A 14,506-nucleotide genomic window follows, 5' to 3' on the forward strand; every position below is an offset into this window, starting at 1 on the left:
AAGTAGTAGCAAACCAACAATGCAATAACAACCTGACAAATTCTCATAAAGAAGCCATCTCAGTCTCAATAGCCAACGGAATAAGGCGAAGCTGTACCAAGAATCCTCCGAAGCAGGATAAAATACCCAATGATAACACATGGGCATGGATTGCATAGAATCTCAACTGCAAAAAACAGGGTCACGTAATCAAGCGCCCCTTTTAGCAATGGTTTATCCATCTATTCCTGGAACATCGCAGGGAAAACCCAAGAGAAAATAGCAACAATCACTCAAGAACGTCCAGGGATAGTGGCACTACAAGAAACCTGGGCTACTACAAATTTCGATCATCCTGACTATTTTGTTTACGATATTCCAGCTGAACCGGTTACCCACAGGCACGCAAAATGAGGGAGAGCAATTCTTCTATCCGAAGAATACTATTGGGCCCAGGAAATCATACCCATATACTCTAAGAACTTCCAATGTTTAAAGAACAAAATTGGGACAGATATGTCCAAAAGCTCAAACAAAATGCTAATTTTTAACGTCTACATACCCCCGGGAGCGAAAATGGATGCACTAGCGTTAAACATTCTAGAGGACATAGAAAAGGTGGTAGAAGAACAGGACTTCCCGCTAATGTTCCTAACAGGCGACTTAAACGGGAAAATCTCCAACGATCTTTTGAAAAAACGGGAGTCAGGAGAAAAGGAACAAGCACTGGCAATACCCATACCACAATTTCCCTCAGGAAGTAAATCAAATAAGAGAGGGAAAGTCATTCTATCAACATTCGCAACCCTGAATGGAGTAATACTAAATGGTAATGTCGAAGGTGATATCCTGGCTTCCTACACAAGAAAGGGTGGCCTTAATGCATCAATTCTCGATTACCTGATTTGCAGCTTAGGCCTCTTTGGATCTGCCCACCAACTTAACAAAGTTCGAGAAAGGAAGCGATCATGCAATTCTACAACTAACAACCGGTTTATTATTGAAACGAACATCTCCAGTGCACATAATGGAATTGCAAAGTAAGGCACTGGTAAACCCTGCTCAAGGTTGGGTAATGTGGAACTCAAAATCTTTCGACAAAACCATCCAACTAATCGAGAAGCTAAATTTACTAACAACTATCCACTGTACAAATCAAATAAACTTTGAGGCAGTGGTTAAGAAACTGGTCCATATGTTACAGAAAAACGTAAAACAACGATCAAAAAAAAAAAGTATTAAAAGATGGAACACTGAACCCAGGGCAAAGGAAATAAATTAATTAATCAGGGAACACTTCCTTCACTTCTCTGAGGCAAGAAAACTAGAAATCAACAAGCTAAAAAACGGCCGTAGAAGACAAAAAATTAAAGAAAAACAAAAGATCCAGGACAAAAAATGGGTAGATTTACAGATAGCAGCAACACAAAAGGACAAACGTTCCTATTGGACCATAATAGCGCTAGAAACGGGAACAAAAAACCAGCTAAAAGCAAACCCTGTACCACCTTCAGAATGGGAAATATACATAACTAACCTATACAAAACAAATCAAAATCTCCAATTGTGACTCATTAATGCAAACTAATGGAGGACAGGAAAAAAGTATACACATCGAGGCTCCATCACCATCTCAAATAGAAACTACATAAAAAAGGCAAGACCATCGGCTGCAATGGGCCCAGACCAAATACCTATTACGGTCCTAAAAAACAACCCAAAGGAATGGAGTAAGCTTCTAGCATGCCTTTTTAATCACATATACAGAACAGGGAAAACACCAAAGTCCTAGAAAGGAAGTATTGTAATTCCAATACACAAGAAAGGCTTCAGGTTGCTCCCATGTAATTATCGCCAGATTGCTCTCCTGGACGCAACTGGGAAGATCTTTGCAGCTGCTGTTCTAGACCATCTAAAAGAGTGGGCTTTTTCTACCGGCTTCATTCCACTTAACCAAGCCGGGTTTAGATCCAAACACTCGGTTACAGACAACATCGCAGTACTCCAAACACTATTAGAAAAATATGTGATCAGAAAGTCGTAGGCAGTGTATGCAGTCTTTGTAGATTTTACGACCGCCTTCGATAGGGTCGACCGAGACAAACTTTGGAAAAAATTGCTGCAATTGGGAATCCCACAAAATCTTTTTTACCTAATATCATCACTGTACTCTGGGACATGGTGCCTAGTTCAAATGGAGAGAGAGAAGGGGCTTACCCGTCCAATATCAACTCCAAATGGCCTGCCTCAAGGGTGCCTTCTAGCTCCCTTATTGTTTTCTTTATATCTGAACAACCTACCGGAAAACCTTAACCAGGTCAATAACTTTCCACCTAAGATTGCAAATTTTAAAATCCACTGTATGATGTACGCAGATGATGTAGTAATTCAAGACCTGACCCCATTCGTTCTTCTAAGAAATCTGCTGGCACTTACCAAATATACTGAAGAAAATCATTTAATCCCAAATGTTACCAAAACAAAAATTGTACCATTTACAGGAAAGAAGAGTCATGTAAAATATAATTGGACATTAGGGGGAAAATCATTGGAAATTGTAAAATAATATATATATATCTCGGGAGAATTTTCACTCAGTCCCTGCACAACCTGCCTCACCTGCAAAAAATGGGTCGAAAAGCAGATGTCCATCTGGGGGCCCTCCAAAGATTATTTTCCTCCACCGGTCAAAGAGACTTCTCTTCTCTGTTACAGGTCTATAGTTTTAAAATCCCTGCTGTTTTATCATATGCAATAGAACATATTCCAATCAACGAATGGAAACAAATCCATATCAAAGAAGGGAAAATCCTACGGAAACTAACCAGGATGCCGCAAGCTGTGCCGGTTCAAGCTCTTCGGCTAGAACTATCATTTGTCAGCTCTTTTGCCAGAGGGATTACAAACATAATTAGATGGGCATATAACCTGGTTCATGCTGATCAAGGAACTTTAAGAGCTCGGTTAAAAATTGAAACACTTGAGCCAGATTCTCCGAAGTATGTGTTTTTAAAAAACGTATGCACAGCTTTCAAATTATCAGCGGTTACTTTGGATATGTTAAAATCGGGGACACCAGCCCAACTGAAACTCTGCTTAAAGCACCTTACCCCTAGGTTAAGCATGAACCTGGACATGCAACATTTCTCTGAACTCTCAACGTACAAACAGTACGCGAACACAATAGTTTTTTTTAAAACGCAACAATATATTCTTTTTAATTTAAATCATGGAGTTAGGCAAAGTATTATCCTACTACGACTTGGGATACTACCCCTGAAATCACACACAATTAAGTGGTTGCCAAAAGGAAGAGGGTCTAACCCCTGTGACTTATGTAAAGGTGGGGTGCAAGACTTGGAACACGTTCTCTTTGCCGGTCCAAAACAGTCTATTGTTGCTGCTAGGAATAGATACATAACTCCGATCAAAACAAAATGTAATATAAATTCGGTCCAGAATTTGATTATCCTTTGCAATGCTCCACCTAATGAATTTGTGTGTATTTAGATATATAACTTTTTAAAATCATTTTAGGGGTTTAGGGGTGAGGTTCCTATAGGGACAGGGAGGAGGGCTCACACGTCTGATAGCGGCTCATCACCAGGCGATGGGAGGGAAGGGGTTAAATAGCCATTTAATAGCTAGAAGTGTAGGTGCTAAAATTAAGACACTAGAGGTTGGAATCAGGCCAGAGGGGGGCAAACTAAAATGATGTAATGTCTGACTTAAAATGTATGTGTTGGAACTTTGCAGGGCTCAATCAACCTAGTAAACAACGTCTAATCGGGGAGGAACTTTGCGTTTTAAAACCACATCTACTTGGCTTAACCGAGACTCACCTAGCATACAAAGATAGATCACTGTTGGGACTACTTGGCTATGATATACTAATATGTACTTCGCAAACAGTTTCCATAAATGGGGTTGCCATATTGACATCTAAGAATTTAACAGCTACTGTTTCGCGTACACTGTCAGATACCAAGGGAAGATGGGCAATAGCTCAGTTGCAGATAGCGGGTCGCATTGCTACGATCTGTGTTGTATAAGGGCCCAACTTGGACTACACCAAGATTTTTGATTATTTAAGTGGCAAATGATTGGGGTGGGATGGGGATTAGATAATCCTGGGGGATTTGAATTGCATTTTTGACAGCTAAATAGACACCATTAACAGCAAGGTACGGGCCAGATTGGTCAGGACCAGAGCAGTGTTGCGGGAATGGTTGCATATTCCTCAGCTTGATTACGCCTGCAGGATACGGTTTCCAACACTACCAGGATATACATTATTTTCGTACCCGCATAAACATTATTCCCGTATCAACATGATTTTTATTAAGAGATCACTGTTGGAAAATGCTCGAGTGGAGGTCTGCCCTAAAATTACATCGGACCACAATCCAGTTGTGCTGACCATGCAGAAACAATTTGGAGTTAGCAAAGCGCCCCAGGCTTTTTCATTTCCCAGACACTTAATTAGCAATCCTCAATAGCCGGTATAGATTAGCAGGGCACTGAAGGAGTACCTGAATAACAATCTTGGCACGGCTAATATTGCAAGTGTATGGGACTGTATGAAAGCATTTGTTAGGGGGAGATTCTGCAGTTTATTTTAGCACAAAATCGGCGGGCAGCAGAAGTGGCAGAACAGGACCGACGTGAGTACTTAGAGTGCCAATCTCAGTCAGGGATCAAGGGGCTCAGTTTACTATATCTCCGGCTGTTAAAAGCTCGATCTAAAACCAAAAGAGGGCTATTGGATAAAATCGCTACTAATTATCAGAAGCATAAAACCCTTCAATATGAATGCGGGGACAGAGTGGGGCGGGTGTTGGCTCTTCAGATCGCAGACCAAAATCCAAGGTCTAATGAACAAGTGTAAGGATCCAAGAGCTGTTTCCGCAGGAGTGCCAGGAACCCAAGACCAGCCCAACCCGTCCCTCCTACACCTCTTGTGTCTATCAAACACTAGAGCACAATGGTGTTATGGAGGGAAAGGAGGGAACAAAACAAGGAAAGGAAGGGAAGGGGAAAAAGACTCCGTAGACTGGACTATCCAACAGGTCGGAAACAGGTGCTAAAAGAAAGGATTAATGTCAACAAGCAACAACAGAAAACATATAACAAAATCTTATATTTTCTATGTGTGTTTACCTAATTGGTGTCTTGAAGTTTCATATGATGTTATTGCCCAGATTGCTCCCAGGAGTATCATAGGACCAAATCACCATCGGAATGACTGCATAAGCCTATTTAAAATGAAAGGTAGAGATATTTCCAGTGTATATACTCCGTGCTAGAATGTTCTATGCTTAGTTGTTTCTTACCCTATTGTGAATTGGGTAAATCAGAGGAGGTGAACCTGTCCTATAAACGGGTTCTCAGGTCTGCCATATCTGTAAACAACAATACAAGCATGAATGTGTATATAGCTCCCTTTAGAGGTAATAAGAAAAGGTGCGCAAAAAACGCTTTACCAGATCTTCCTTCTTCAAGACTGACGAATGCCAGCTTCCGAATACACCAGTGGGAGTCCAAATAAAAACCAGGGAGGAGGAATGAAAAGGAGAGGATTCCTCTAGGCGGAACACAACTACCACAACGCCCTGGGAGCTAACACACACAAGCCCTACCCAAGTCCGGCCGACCAACGGAACATAAAGTCCGGTCAGAGGTCGGAACCGGGAGTCGCAAGCTGGAGCCCCAGGAGGTAGTGGAGAGGATAGCCGGCACCAGGAAGTAAAAAGGGGAACCTCGAGTCCGCCTAAAAAACAAAAACGGAGGCGAAGAGGGGGGTTCACAATGCTCTCAGCAAAGAGCAATTCAACCCCTAAGGTGTTCAGTGGATCCGTAAACAAGGCAGAAAACAGCTCCAGCCATGAGAGACTGGACGAAGCAAACAGGAGAAAGTACACCAGAGAATCGGCTCGGCGGAAGTGACGCGACGCTTGGGCACGAACCACTAGAGAGCAAAGCATCGATCCATGGGGGGAGTCAGGCTTTTGACGCTTGCCTGACCCCCTCGCACATGCGCATCGCAGGGCGGCCATCTTTGCCAGATGACGCGCACTGGCCGGTGAGCTGGCAGGCGAGACAGTACACCCCCCTACAGGTTTAGGCGTGTTGAGGTGTTGTCTGTGGAACTTCTTCACAAGCCTGGGTGCGTGTACCTGACTTGCTGGTTCCCAAGTACGCTCTTCTATTCCATACCCTCTCCAATGAAGGAGGTGCTGTAGTCTACGCCTGACTCCTCTGGAGTCAATGATAGCTTCTACTTCGAATTCCAGATCATCATCCAAGACTACAGGAGGAGGGGATACTGGTAATCTCGTACCTGGCTCAACTGGTTTCAGTAGTGACACATGGAATACAGGATGGATCTTATAAGAGGCAGGGAGGTCGAGTTTCATGGCTACAGGGTTTACAACCTTTATAATCTTATAGGGGCCTATGTACTTAGGTTTGAACTTACAGGCTCCTTTCATATTAATGTTCCTGGATGATAGCCAGACTTCGTCTCCTTGTGTATAGGGTGGCTCCTGACGTCTGTGGAGATCAGCTCCCTTCTTGTATCTAGTCTTAGCCTGTTCTAGATTGACTTGTGTTAACTTATGAATCCGTTGTATGTCTTGTATTAATTCAGCAGCTGCAGGTGTAGAACAAAGAGAAGAAGAGGAAGATGGGTTAGGTAGAATTCTGGGGTGGTATCCATAGGTACTAAAGAAAGGCGTATAGTCAGTGGATGAGTGATGACTGTTGTTGTACGCTATCTCTGCTATCTAAAATAACTCATCCCACTCCTTCGGAGATTGTAGTGCTTGACATCTGATATATTGTTCAAAACACTGGTTTACCCTCTCTGTTTGCCTGTCTGTCTGTGGGTGGTGACTGGATGAAAGCCTCACATCTATTGATAAGAGTGCATACAGGCCTTGCCAGAACTGTGATACAAATTGGGTACCCCTATCTGTAATTAATACAGATGGGAGTCCATGCAGCCTAACCACTTGTAGAAACACTGATGCCAATGTTTTTGCAGTGGGGAGTCCTGTCAATGGTATAAAATGAGCCATCTTGGTAAATGTGTCTACCACAACTAATAATGTGTTGTGTCCCTTGACTGTGCGAGGTAATTCTACGATAAAGTCTAAAGAAACCGTATGCCAAGGGCTCTGAGGTGTGGGTAACGGATGTAATAGTCCTACAGGGTTTTGATGTGAAACCTTACTTTGGGCACAAATGTAACAGGTCTGTATGTACTGCTTGGTGTCTTTTCCCATCCCTGGCCACCAAAAATATCTCTTCAGGGTTTCTATGGTCTTTTTATATCCAGGATGTCCCGCTAGCTAATGAGAATGGCACCATTCTAGTGCTTGACCCTGTAGCTCTGGGGACGGGAGACCCAGTCCGCAATCAACATAGTAATAGTTTCCCACATTCATTACATCGTGTGTTTGTGTAATCTGTTTCATGTTTTCTGCCTCCTGTTCAGTCTTCACCTTAGCTAGGAACTCCTCTTCTGAACAAGCCCCTCCTATCAATCGGTCTTGGGCAATTAAGGGAGGTGGTTCTATTCTCTCTTCAACGGGGTCATAGCCCAATCTGGATAAGGCATCTGCCTTGCCGTTCTTGTGTCCTACCCGATACATAATAGTGAAGTCATATTCGCTAAAAAACAGAGTCCACCGTAGTTGTCTCATAGAGAGAGCTCTAGCAGATTTCAAGAACTGGAGATTACGGTGATCAGTTAACACTGTCACCGTATGGTTGGCTCCCAACAAATATTGCCTCCACTCTTCGAATACCTTCGTAATAGCCAAAAGTTCCTGGACTCCGGTACTGTAATTAATTTCAGCAGGAGTAAGTTTGCGTGAAAAAAACTCCACTGGATGATAGATTCCTGTTTCTGAATCTGCTTGAGAGAGTATCCCTCCTACTGCCACTTGGGAAGCATCCGCTTCTACCAAGAAAGGGTAAGCTGGATTGGGATGGCGCAATATAGGGGCTTGAGTAAAAGCTGCTTTCAATTTTTCAAATGCGGTATTTGCTGCTATAGACCATAGGAAAGGTACCCCTTTCTTTAATAAAGTCGTGATAGGTACCACTACACTGGAAAAGCCTTCAATAAAACGGCGGTAGAAATTAGAAAATCCTAGAAGGCTCTGTACTTCCTTAACACACCGTGGAGTAGGCCACTTATGGATCGCTTCCACCTTTTGAGGGTCCATGCGTAATCCACTAGATGATAGAATGAAACCTAGAAAGGCTACTTCCTGCATGTGGAATAAACATTTCTCTAGTTTGCAATAGAGATTATTATCCTTCAGCCGCCTCAATACCTTTCGCACATGACTCTTATGTTCCACAATGGAGGAAGAAAAGATGAGCAGATCATCAATGTATGCTATAACGCATTCATCCAGCAAGTCACTCAACACCTCATTTATGGAGAATTGGAATGCCGCAGGGGCATTACAGAGCCCAAATGGCATCACAAGGTACTTGTACAAACCGTATTTAGTGCAGAAGGCCATCTTCCATTCATCCCCCTCCTTGACGCGCACAAGATAGTAAGCTCCCCTCAAGTCTAATTTAGTGAAGATGGTGGCGTTCTTCACTCTGTCAAGGAGGGAGGAAATCAAGGGAAGAGGGTACCTGTTCTTGATGGTTATGCCATTTAAAGCTCTGTAGTCGATGCAACACCTCAAGCCTCCTTCTCTCTTAGGAATGAAAAAGAGAGACGAAGAGGCAGGGGACCGAGAGGGCCGAAAAAATCCTATCTTAAGCATTTTATCTAGATAGTCACGTAGATACAGGTTTTCTTTCTCAGTGAGCGAATACACTCTACTGCAAGGTATTTTAGCACCCGCCTGGAGATCTATACGACAATCGTATGATCTATGCGGGGGGAGATTCGTTGCTTGCTCCTCATCAAAAATAACTTGAAAATCATAATATTCTGAGGGCAAGGAAGGGACTTCAGAACGGAGTAGCGTTTCTTCAGACTTCCTCTCATGCACAACCCCTACCAAATGTTCTCTGCAAACCTCCGGTCTAAAGTCTAAGGTGGAATTAATCCAATCTATGCGGGGGTTGTGAGTGCGGAGCCAGGGTAACCCAAGTAAAACTGGAAACTGTTGAGACTGAATAAGATCGAATTCTAAATGTTCTTGGTGTCCTTGTTCTTGGTGTCCTAACTGTAAGGTAACAGTATGATGGGTGATAGGTCCTGATCTTAACACGCTACCATCTATTGTAGTGACCTTTTCCCACACCTCCTTAGGCTTCTGATCTATGTGATGTTGATGTGCCCAGACCTTATCCATGAAATTCCCTGTGGCCCCTGAGTCTAGCATGATGTGTACCTCCACTATTCTATTATCACATTTTAAACGAGCAGGCACAGAAAAAGTACTGGATGGTCTTAGTTTCAAGGGAAGAGACTATCAAACCTGAATTACTCGAAACCCCAGTCTCACAGGGCCTCGGGCTCTCTAGTTTTCAGACTTTTTAGACTGAGAGGGTTTGGTTGGGCAGGTTCTCAGAAAATGACCAGATTTACCACAATAGAGACTATTTATTGTCTCTTCTCCGTTGCCTTTCTTCTGAACTCAAAGGTTCTCTTACTGTCCCGATTTGCATGGGTTCCACCTCGTCTAATGTCTTTTTGGTTTCTGTCCTTTTCTCACGATAGACCTAAGTTTTGGTGTCCGATCGCCCTCTCTCTCTCTTTCGCTCTTGTATCCTATGATCTAATTTTACCACTAGATCTATGAGATCCGGACAGCTATCAGGTGGATCTACTACCTGGGACAATGCATCCTTAAGGTCATCACGTAACCCTTTATAGAACACTGCACTGCGTTTCCCTTCGGGCCAACCTGCCTCTGCGACTAGTCTGTGAAACGTGGTAATATAAGCGGAAAGATCCTTTGTTCCCGGTTTTAAAGACAACAATTCTGTATCAGCAGAATGTGTAAATGTATGTTTGTCGAAGAGCTTCTTTATTTCTCTCCTAAACGCTGAATAGTCATGCAACAAAGGATCATTCCTCTCTATCAGAGGTATGGCCCAATTAGCCGCCGACCCTCCCAAGTACGAAATAACAAAGGCAACCTTTGATTGATCTGTTGGAAAACAACTGGCTTTACAAGTAAAATGTAGTTGGCACTGACTAATAAAAGCAGCAAACTTGGCGGTGTCGCCAAAAAAGTGTTCAGGTGGAGCTAAAGGGACGGTTTGGGGAGTGGATAAATGTACGACGGGGAGGAAGAACTGGAACCAGCTCCTCCCACCTCAGGATCAGTCCGTCTCTCTCTCTGTAAAGCATCCACTCTAGCAGTCAATGCTTATGTCTCCAACTGTAGATTCCCCAACATATTGGCCAAATCATCCATAGTTACTCGATTCATGGCACTCGGGCGGAAAAAACAACGTGGGCTTTGCGCTCTGTAAGGATCCAAGAGCTGTTTCCGCAGGAGTGCCAGGAACCGAAGACCAGCCCAACCCGTCCCTCCTACAACTCTTGTGTCTATCAAACACTAGAGCACAATGGTGGTATGGAGGGAAAGGAGGGAACAAAACAAGGAAAGGAAGGGGAAAAAGACTCCGTAGACTGGACTATCCAACAGGTCGGAAACAGGTGCTAATAGAAAGGATTAATGTCAACAAGCAACAACAGAAAACATATAACAAAATCTTATATTTTCTATGTGTGTTTACCTAATTGGTGTCTTGAAGTTTCATATAACGTTATTGACCAGATTGCTCCCAGGAGTATCATAGGACCAAATCACCATCGGAATGACTGCATAAGCCTATTCAAAATGAAAGTTAAAGATATTTCCAGTGTATATACTCCGTGCTAAAATGTTCTATGCTTAGTTGTTTCTTACCCTATCGTGAATTGGGTAAATCTGAGGAGGTGAACCTGTCCTATAAACGGGTTCTCAGGTCTGCAATATCTGTAAACAACAATTCAAGCATGAATGTGTATATAGCTCCCTTTAGAGGTAATAAGAAAAGGTGCGCAAAAGCGCTTTACCAGATCTTCCTTTTTCAAGACTGTGACGAATGCCAGCTTCCGACTACACCAGTGGGAGTCCAAATAAAAACCAGGGAGGAGGAATGAAAAGGAGAGGATTCCTCTAGGCAGACCACAACTACCACAACGCCCTGGGAGCTAACACACACAATCCCTACCCAAGTCCGGCCGACCAACGGAACATAAAGTCCGGTCAGAGGGCGGAACCGGGAGTCGCAAGCTGGAGCCCCAGGAGGTAGTGGAGAGGATAGCCAGCACCAGGAAGTAAAAAGGGGAACCTCGAGTCTGCCTAAAAAACAAAGACGGAGGCGAAGAGGGGGGTTCACAGGGCTCTCAGCAAAGAGCAATTCAACCCCTAAGGTATTCAGTAGATCCGTAAACAATGCAGAAAACACCTCCAGCCATGAGAGACTGGACGAAGCAAACAAGAGAAAGTGCACCAGAGAATCGGCTCGGCGGAAGTGACGCGACGCTTGGGGCACGAACCACTAGAGCGCAAGGCACCGATCCATGGGGGGAGTCAGGCTTTTGACTCTTGCCTGACCCCCTCGCACATGCGCATCGCAGGGCGGCCATCTTTGCCAGATGACGCAAACTGGCCGGCGAGCTGGCAGGCGTGACAACAAGTTCTTTACCTTTGGTAATGATATATCTGTAAGAAACATTAGTTAGTGATAGATTCCTTACCTAAGAATTACCCCCAGGCGTCAGACTGGATCCGGAAAGTTTTCATCAGCAGTACCCCTGCGCGTCAGTAGGCATAGTCGTGCAGCTCCACGTACGTCGTAGTCGTCAAGATGACATCGTGGGAGCTACTTAGACACGCCCGCTGATGTCAAAATGCAAGGTCTAATATTAAAATCATTAATAAAGGGGAGGGCGGTTTGTCTTTCACTCAATCACAGGATATAGTGGAGCAGTTGAGATTGTTTTAAGCCAATTTATATTCTGCTTCCATCGCATGTAGTCAGCATATCAGTTATGAGTATCTGCAGAAGAGTCATCAGCCTCGACTTGACTCCTTGGATGCCGACGAATTACAGAAAGATATAGAGCGAATTGTGGTTGAAGATGCTATTAAGTCCCTACCTTCTGGGAAAGCAGCTGGTGAGGATGCTATCCCGCTTGAATTTTATAAAGCTTTCAGGGATTTACTGGCACCAGTATATATACAATTGAGTACTGATATTACCAATATTGTGGTATTTCCTAAAAAGGGGAATCTGATTGACGATAGAAGCTCTTATCGTCCAATATCTTTAATCAATGCAGATGCCAAAATCTTCTCTTAGATTCTGGCTTCGCAACTCACTCCTCTCATCCATAAGATAGTATCAAAGCAACAGCATTGCTTTGTTCCTGGCAGAGACACAACGGCTTATATTAGTACTGCTATGGCTGCTTTTGACGTCTCTTGCAAACTTAAACAGATTGGCATGGTTATACTCGACGGAGAAAAGGCGTTTGATAGTGGCCTTGGTGGCCTTATGGCTTACCATGACGACATTTGGTCTCGGCCCCAGGTTCATCTCTTATGTACAGAAGCTGTATAAGAAGCCGGTCGCTACAGTTAAATTGAATAGCAGGACATCTGCCATTTTTGATGTTCAACGGGGGACACGGCAGGGATGCCCATTGTACCCCCTGCTGTTTGCCCTCTATATCAAGGCATTTGTTGCTCAATGGAGGGATTTCCCCGATATGTCTTAATGATATGGAACTTAAGGTTACTGGATATGCTGATGGTATCACTGTCTTTTCTGCCAACCCTGGAGAGCTATTACACACATCAAGCAAGAGGTAGTTATTCAGGTCCTTTTCGGGCTACAATCTGAATCTAGCCAAAAATCAGACAATGGTCAACTTTCAATCGGAAGCCTTGCCTTTAGCATTAGGGGTCACACAAACAGCAACTTATCACGAGGTATGTCTTAGTAGCCAGGTTGATGATATTATAACCTTGAAATCTGAAGACAATATTAGCCAAACTGCGCAGGTGGCATCGGCTCCCTCTAAGCATATACAGGAGGTGTAACGTTATAAGAATAAACATTCTTCCTAAATGTTTATATTTGTGTCACTCAATTCCCTTGCAGGTTTCTTGGTCTGCGAAAGAAATATTCATGGGAATTAAAAGCGAGGAGGCTGGCTATGTGAACTTGTTTGCTACTATTATTATAGCATGTGCCCGGTTCTGCGTCACTAGAGTTTGGATCAATAATGTCAGTCCTAGTGTTAATGAGTTCTGGGTTTTACTCCGACAGATGTATGAGATGGAACTTGCTGTGGTTAAAGCTAGAGGGCCACGCTCTTGGCTTATATGTGATCGGATTTGGACCGGTCTCCAATGGGAGTAACGTGGCATTGCCACTTTATAATATGCTCTGTACGGTTTTATGTTAGATGTTTCTTATATTTTCATTTTTGGTTTTTCTTTTTGGGAAAATGTTGTGGTTTCTTAAATTCTGGCTAGGATGGTCTTTTTCACACACTTGATTTAATTGTCACCTCTTCCCGACTACAGTCTAAATTAAAAATACAGTTTTAGACATTGTTTACACTTCTAACGTATTTATGTAAGGTATGTCTCACTTTTGGCTAAATATATATATATATATATATATATATATATATATATATATATATATATATATATATATATATATATATATATATATATATATATATATGAATAGGCCTCTTTTTTCCGCAGCCAGTCAACCCGCATTTTGTTACAATGCGGTTGTTACAACGACCGCATTGTAACAACGCATACCATTACCCTGCAAGTCGTAACAACAACTTGCAGAGGGGGGCGCTGGATGTTGGAATAGTATAAAATACTATTCCAACTCCAGTTTGTGCGGACAGTAGAGAAGGTATTGGATTTTAAATCCAACACCTTCTCCCCCCTCCGCAAGTTGTTGTTACGACTTACGTGGCAATGGTATGCGTTGTTACAACATGGTCGTTGTAACGACTGCGATGTAACAACATGCTGGGTGACAGTTACTTGGTCAAGGTTGAATATATTTATAAACAAAATCTCAGTGTAAACGTGTTTATGCTAAACCAGTAAAAATAAACGTGGCCTACTGAAACATTAATTGGAGAATGTGCATCAAGATACACAGATCACAATATTTATCACTAAAGTTCAAAGGTTACATTCCATGTTATTACCATAATAGTGGTATGATTGATTCTAATGAAGATCAACAATCAGATTTTTACGGCTTCACTTTATGGTACTGTGCAATTAGATACACCCAATGGTCTGTTTAAAAACGTGTATTTATAAGTAATGCACATGAAAGAATAGCATGGCAGGAAACATGTATACAGATACACCAAGAATAATATGATATTCATTAACAGTGTTGAGGAAGGAAGTGGGAAACAATTGGACCCTTTCGAAATTCTGCTATAGGTCGTATGGTGCGTAGTCATGCTCAATAAACAGTATGTTACACTCTG

General features: G+C 42.9%; 1 protein-coding gene across 3 annotated transcripts in view; it reads right to left on the reverse strand.

Moving 5' to 3' along the window:
- Positions 1 to 14,506, reverse strand: part of LOC144825008 (uncharacterized) — a 329,870-nt gene that overhangs the window by 169,931 nt on the left and 145,433 nt on the right. The window lies entirely within an intron of this gene.

The sequence above is a fragment of the Lissotriton helveticus genome, chromosome 3_1, assembly GCF_964261635.1.
Source record: "Lissotriton helveticus chromosome 3_1, aLisHel1.1, whole genome shotgun sequence".
NCBI lineage: Eukaryota > Metazoa > Chordata > Amphibia > Caudata > Salamandridae > Lissotriton > Lissotriton helveticus.